At 48.6% G+C, this 6,168-nt stretch overlaps 1 protein-coding gene across 1 annotated transcript in view; it reads left to right on the top strand.

The window, feature by feature from the left end:
* Positions 1-1,255: 1,255 nt before the first annotated feature.
* The window catches only part of BFAR (bifunctional apoptosis regulator), a 52,786-nt gene continuing 47,873 nt past the window's right edge, over positions 1,256-6,168 (top strand). Inside the window, exon 1 of the mRNA XM_011983661.1 lies at positions 1,256-1,458. The gene's annotated coding sequence lies outside the window, so the exon portion shown is untranslated. The remainder of the gene's footprint in view (positions 1,459-6,168) is intronic.

The raw sequence follows: 6,168 nt of genomic DNA, 5'->3' as shown, positions 1-6,168 counted from the left end.
GAGGCCGAGGCAGGCGGATTGCTTGAGGCCAGGAGCTCGAGACCTGCCTGGGCAACACGGTGAAACCCCGTCTCTACTAAAACACAAAAAATTAGCCTGGCGTGGCGGCACACGCCTGTAGCCCCAGCTACTCGGGAGGCTGAGGCAGGAGAATTGCTTGAACCCAGGAGGCGGAGGTTGCAGTGAGCCATTGCACTCCAACCTGGGCGACAGAGCGAGACTCCGTCTCCAAAACAAACAAACAAACAAACAAAAAGAAAATTGATTAGAAGACCTATTTTCAAAATCTATCTCAGTCACTTATTAGTTCTGGAATGTATTAAACCATCCTAAACCTCAATATCCTGGGATTGTATTGGGGCTCAGTGGTGCTAATCAATGTGAACTGGGAAGTACCGTATTAATAACTCTGTATAAATCACTGTTTAATGGGGGCCTGGCGCCATGACTCACACCTGTAATCCCAGAGTTTTCAGGGGCTGAGGCAGGAGGATCACCTGAGCCCAGGTGTTCCAGACCAGCCTGGGAAACAGAGCGAGAACATGTCTCTATAAAAATAAAATGAAATTCTAAAATGAGCCAGGCGTGGTTGTGCACGTCTGTAGTCCCAACTATACAGGAGGCTGAGGTGGGAGAATCGCTTGAACCCAGGAGGCGGAGGGTGCAGTGAGCCGAGATCGTGCCACTGTACGTCAGTCTGGAGGGCGACAGAGCGAGACTCTGTCTCAAAAACAAATAACAACAACAAAACAAAACCAGATAATCAGCATAAATTCTAGACGCTGTGACCTAGACGCTGGGAAGGGGTGAAATGTGGTGATAAAAAAATCATTTCAAGCTGTACGAGGTGGCTCACGCCTGTAATCTCAGCACTTTGGAAGGCTAAGGCAGGAGGACCCCTTGAGGCCAGATGTTCAAGACCAGCCTGGAAAACATAGCAAGACCCCATCTCTACGAAAAAAAATATTGTAATAGAAATAAAAGTCATTTAATTCCGATTCTTAACACCGCAAATTGAACTTATAGTCCTGTAATTTTCTACACAAAATGTGAAGGCAAAAAAATAACTGTGGAGAGTACAGTGCGGTCTTGTAATATTATTTTAATTTCTAGGCAAAGCTTGTATCCTCCGGATACAAAAACAGCCGCCCAGGAGGAAAAGACACTGACACTCCCGGGTACTTGGTCTGTGGGTGAAAAGGAAGGGGCGGGACCGGCGATGTTACGCATGCGCCCACTTCTTCCAGCTGGGAGAGGCCGCTCTAGGCAGCGGGGAGGTCGCGGGGTTGAGGGAGGTTCTGAAAGGAGAGCAGCCTCTCCTCTATGGTCGCGGGTCCGGGGCACTCTCCCCGCAGTCCGTCTTGTTACTTCCGGTAGCGAAGCCATTACTTCTTCCTTTGCTCCCGCGGGCGTCCGCGCTGGGAATAATGGCTCGGTTGGCCCGGGACGAGTGGAATGGTAAGCCGCGACACGGCTGGGGTGTGCTGAGGGGGCGACCCGGGCTTGATTTCGGGGCGTGACGTGGAAACGGAGGGGGAATCCCTTCTGCAGAGCCTCCCCGGCCGGGTCACAGGAGGCGCGCGGGGCCTCTCCTCACGCAGACCCGAGTCCTGAGCATCCCCACTCCTGGCCGCGGGGTTCGGACCCCAGCTTGGCCAACCGCGCTATCCCTTCCCGAGAGCCCCACGTCCGCACAGCCGGTCCTTGGGCCTCGCCTGCGTCCTTTCGGGGGTCAGGGTCAGAGCCATTCGCTCCAGGGGCTCCCTAGGGCGGGAAGGAGGAGGTGTCGCTTCCAAAAACGTTGGAGGGGGACCTCGGGGCGTCTGCCCGCCAGGAGCGCTTGCCACACCCTGCAGCGGCCCGAGGTTCCTGATAATCGCCACGCTGAGTTTACGGTCTGATTGGCGAGGCATGTTATTGGCCCAAGGCGGAGCGATTGTGCGCATTCTTTAAAGTAAGGTGACCGAAGCGCAGAAGGGAGAAAGTGAAATCCCAAAGTCACGCTGGGGCCTGGCAAGAACTCCGCTCTTCTGATTCTGCGACTTGCGGCTCGGAAATAATTTGTGCAAAAGAGAATTTTCTTTTTTTCATTTTTGAGACGGAGTCTCGCTCTGTCGCCCAGGCCTGAGTGCAGTAGAGCGATCTCGGCTCACTGCAACCTCCGCCTCCCGGGTTCAAGCGATTCTCTTGCCTCAGCCTTCTGGGTAGCTGGGATTACGGGCGCGCGCAACCACGCCCGGCTGATTTTTGTATTTTTGGTAGAGACGGGGTTTCACCATGTTGGTCAGACAGGTCTCGAACTCCTGGCCTCAAGTGATCTGCCCGCCTCGGCCTCCCAAAGTGCCGAGATTACAGGCTTGAGCCACTGCGCCCGGCCGGGAATTTTCTTTTATTAAAAAAGCTGGCGGGAGGGGGCGACAAATGAGAGTCAGGTTGCGTCTAAACGGGGATCCTGTTAAGCCCTCAGCTGTCGCCGTTGGGTCCTCCCCGCCGAGGCCCATTGGTCCGCCCTTTGCAAGGGGTGGTCTTGATGTCACGCTCCAAATCGCCAATAGGAAAGAGCTTTACTCTCTTCCCAGGGCACACCCCCGAGCCGGCACGGACTGCACGTGCTGATGGGATTGTTTTGTTTGTTCTTGTAGCTGCTGTTCTGTCAACATCCAGCGTGGGTGTATCCTGACAGATGTGCTCTGCTTTTTCCTGTATCCATAAACTTGATGGAAACGTTGTATTTCTCCAGGGCAGTTTTGTTTGCTTTTTGGCTCCAGCGTTTGGCAGTGGCACTAAGTAGGTAGCCATCACTGAATAAATGCTGATGTTGATAATTCTGTTGATAATGCCCATCAGCCACAAAGTAAACTTTGAGTACCTATAGTTTGTCATCTAAACCTCACAACAGGGCGTGGCTCCGCAGCTCACACCTGTAATCCCAGCAGTTTGGGAGGCGGAAGTGGGAGTATCCCCTTGAACCCAGGAGACCAGACCAACCTAGGCAACATAGGGAGACGACGCTGTCTCTTTTAAAAAAATTTTTTAAGTAAACCTCCCAACAGCCCTTCGAAATTGACATTATCCTAGACGGATCAGTGGGAAATAGGAAGTTTAGGAAGAATAAATTGGGACCCGATTTGGAACCCAGATCAGTGTCACTCCTAAGACCATACTGGTTCAACTCTACCAGCCTAAGGAAATTATAGTCCAGCAGATGAGAAAACATACCCAAATAAAAGTTATGCTAATGCACAGAGACAAGAAAGATTAATTTGGGTGTTGGGGAGTTAGTCATTAAAGACTTTCAAGTGACAGTTGATTTGGGTCTTTTCAGTTGGATACTTTTGACCCAGCAATGTTGTGAAGCTGTGTTACAGATGAAGGGAACAATGTGAGGATAAGGAAAAATGTCCAAGGCTGGGCACGGTAGCTCACGCCTGTAATCCCTGCACTTTGGGAGGCCAGGGCGGGCAGATTACTTGAGCTCAGGTGTTCAAGATCAGTTTGGGATACATGGTGAAACCCCATCTCTACTAAAAATACAAAAATTAGCTCAGTGTGGTGGCGGGCGCCTGTAATTCCAGCTACTCGGGAGGCTGAGACACAAGAATCGTGTGAACCCAGGAGGCAAATGTTGCAGTGAGCCGAGATCATGCCACTGCACTCCAGCCTGGGCGACAGAGTGAGACTCAGTCTCAAAAAAATAAAAGATTGAAAACAAACAAAACCCAATAGTTAAGGTGTGGGTAACTTGGTAACTACCCATAGTTTTTGATAGCTATCTAGTTGCTGAACATCTGCAGAGTGTAGTACAGGATGGGTCCTTGAATATATGCCACGAGAAATGAAAGTGGACAGGCTACAGTGAGAGCCAGGATAGCCTTCTCAGCCCGCCCTCATCTTACTCAACACCACCCAAGGCAGTAAATCACAGGGCTTTAAGGTCTAGGCAGCAAGTTAGCATCTAGAGGAACTAGTCACCTTTGCTCTACTGGTTTCTGACCCTGTCCAGAAAAAAAATCTAGTTGGAGTTTGAAAATGCAACGTTTTATACAATAAGTGACTGTAAATGCTTCTCTTTTTTTTTTTTTTTAAGATGCAGTCCCACACTCAGCTAATTTTTATATTCTTAGTAGAGACAGGGTTTCACCATATTGGCCAGGTTGGTCTTGAACTCCTGACCTCTTTATCCACCTGCCTCGGCCTCCCAAAGTGCTGAGATTACAGGCGTGAGCCACCACGCCCGGCCACATTTGAGCACGTTTTAATTTTAGTAGTAGTCACTATAAATGGGTGGGCACTCTTTAGATATTTAATAATTTCTGTAGTATTCTGCTGGTAGTTATAGTGATGTCTCCAGGAATGGACCTGGAGTGTCAGAAATAGGGGTTTCCCCCACCCATTCCTACCCCTATTTCTATTGTAAATGTCTCTGTGTGGAACTGCATACTCACCCTAACAGCTACCAGCTAGAGTTCATGTGCCAAAATGCAGTGTGGTCAAATACTAGTTTGTTTTTCTCAGCTGTGCAGTAGCGTCTCTATGATGCGGCCTAGATGATAAAGGTGTAAATCAGTCCTTTGAACTAATAACTTATTGATTACTTTATCAGGATAATGATGTATTACGAAGACAGGCTTTAAGTCAGACCATGATTTTTTTTTTTTTCTTGTGGTGTTTCCGCCTGGTTTCCAACCAGGAACCAGACCATGATTTAAAACATGACTTTGGCCGGGCGCGGTGGCTCAAGCCTGTAATCCCAGCACTTTGGGAGGCCGAGACGGGCGGATCATGAGGTCAGGAGATCGAGACCATCCTAGCTAACACAGTGAAACCCCGTCTCTACTAAAAAATACAAAAAACTAGCCGGACGAGGTGGCGGGCGCCTGTAGTCCCAGCTACTCGGGAGGCTGAGGCAGGAGAATGGCGTAAACCCGGGAGGCGGAGCTGGCAGTGAGCTGAGATCCGGCCACTGCACTCCAGCCTGGGCGACAGAGCGAGACTCCGTCTCAAAAAAAAAAAAAAAACGTGGCTCTGCCCTTTACTAGTTAGGTCTCCACTTTCTCATCTGTAAAATAGATACGGTAGTAATATTTATTCCATATGATTGTTATGCCCTTAATATTATTTATGCCCTTAAGATTTACTGAAGGCCTCAGTAAATATTAATAATTATCGCAGGGTACAGTGGCTCACACCTGTGAGTCCCAGCACTTAGAGAGGCCACGGCAGGCAGCTCACCTGAGGTCAGGAGTTTGAGACCAGCCTGGCCAACATGGTGAAACCCCGTCTCTACGAAAAATTTAGCCAGGTGTGGTGGTGCACGCTTATAATCCCAGCTCCTCAGGAGGCTGAGGCAGGAGAATCGCTTGAACCCAGGAGGCAGAGGTTGCGGTGAGCCAAAATTACGCCCCTGCACTCCAGCGTGGGCCACAGAGCAAGACTCCATCTCAAAAATAAAAAAATTAAAAAAAAGAAGTCATTATTATCTATTGTCAGTTAATATATAATGAGAGAACTTAGCCTAACCAGAGGCCCATAGAAGCCAAAATCTTTCTATTCTTACACTGAACCTTCTTGCTAAGAAACAATTGAGGTCAGCTGGGCTCATACCATAATCCCAGCACTTTGGGAAGCCAAGACCAGAGGATTGCTTGAGCCCAGGAACTTGAGACCATGGACAACTTAACAAGACCCCGTCTGTACAAAAAAAAATTTAATTAGCTGGGCGTGGTGGCACCGCCTATGGTCCCAGCTCCTTGGGAGGCTGAGGTGGGAGGATCACTGGAGGCCAAAAGTTCAAGCCTGAAGTGATCCATGATTGCACCACTGCACTCCAACCTGGGCAACAGTGAGACCCTGTCTCTAAAAAAGAAGAAATGATTGAAATCATGTTTTTCAGGCTGGACTTCTAATAAATTAGCCCTTAAAAGGATTATTCTTAAAATATTAGCCATATACAATGGTCATAATAAATGTATGTTGAGTGAAGGGGGGGCAACCATGATCATATACTGCTGAACCAAGTGATTTAAAAATTACAGTTTCTTTTTTTTTATTTTCCCTGTGATTCTGGATAAAGATTACAATTTCTAAAGAGTTAACAATCATTACACCACAAGATCTTTATAAGTAAGGGTATAATAATGCTTAGCCTGGGTGCAGTTGCTCAAGCCT

The sequence above is a fragment of the Mandrillus leucophaeus genome, unplaced genomic scaffold (assembly GCF_000951045.1).
Source record: "Mandrillus leucophaeus isolate KB7577 unplaced genomic scaffold, Mleu.le_1.0 Scaffold253, whole genome shotgun sequence".
In the NCBI taxonomy this organism is placed as follows: Eukaryota; Metazoa; Chordata; class Mammalia; order Primates; family Cercopithecidae; genus Mandrillus; species Mandrillus leucophaeus.
This window is presented reverse-complemented; position numbering and strand designations above follow the sequence as displayed.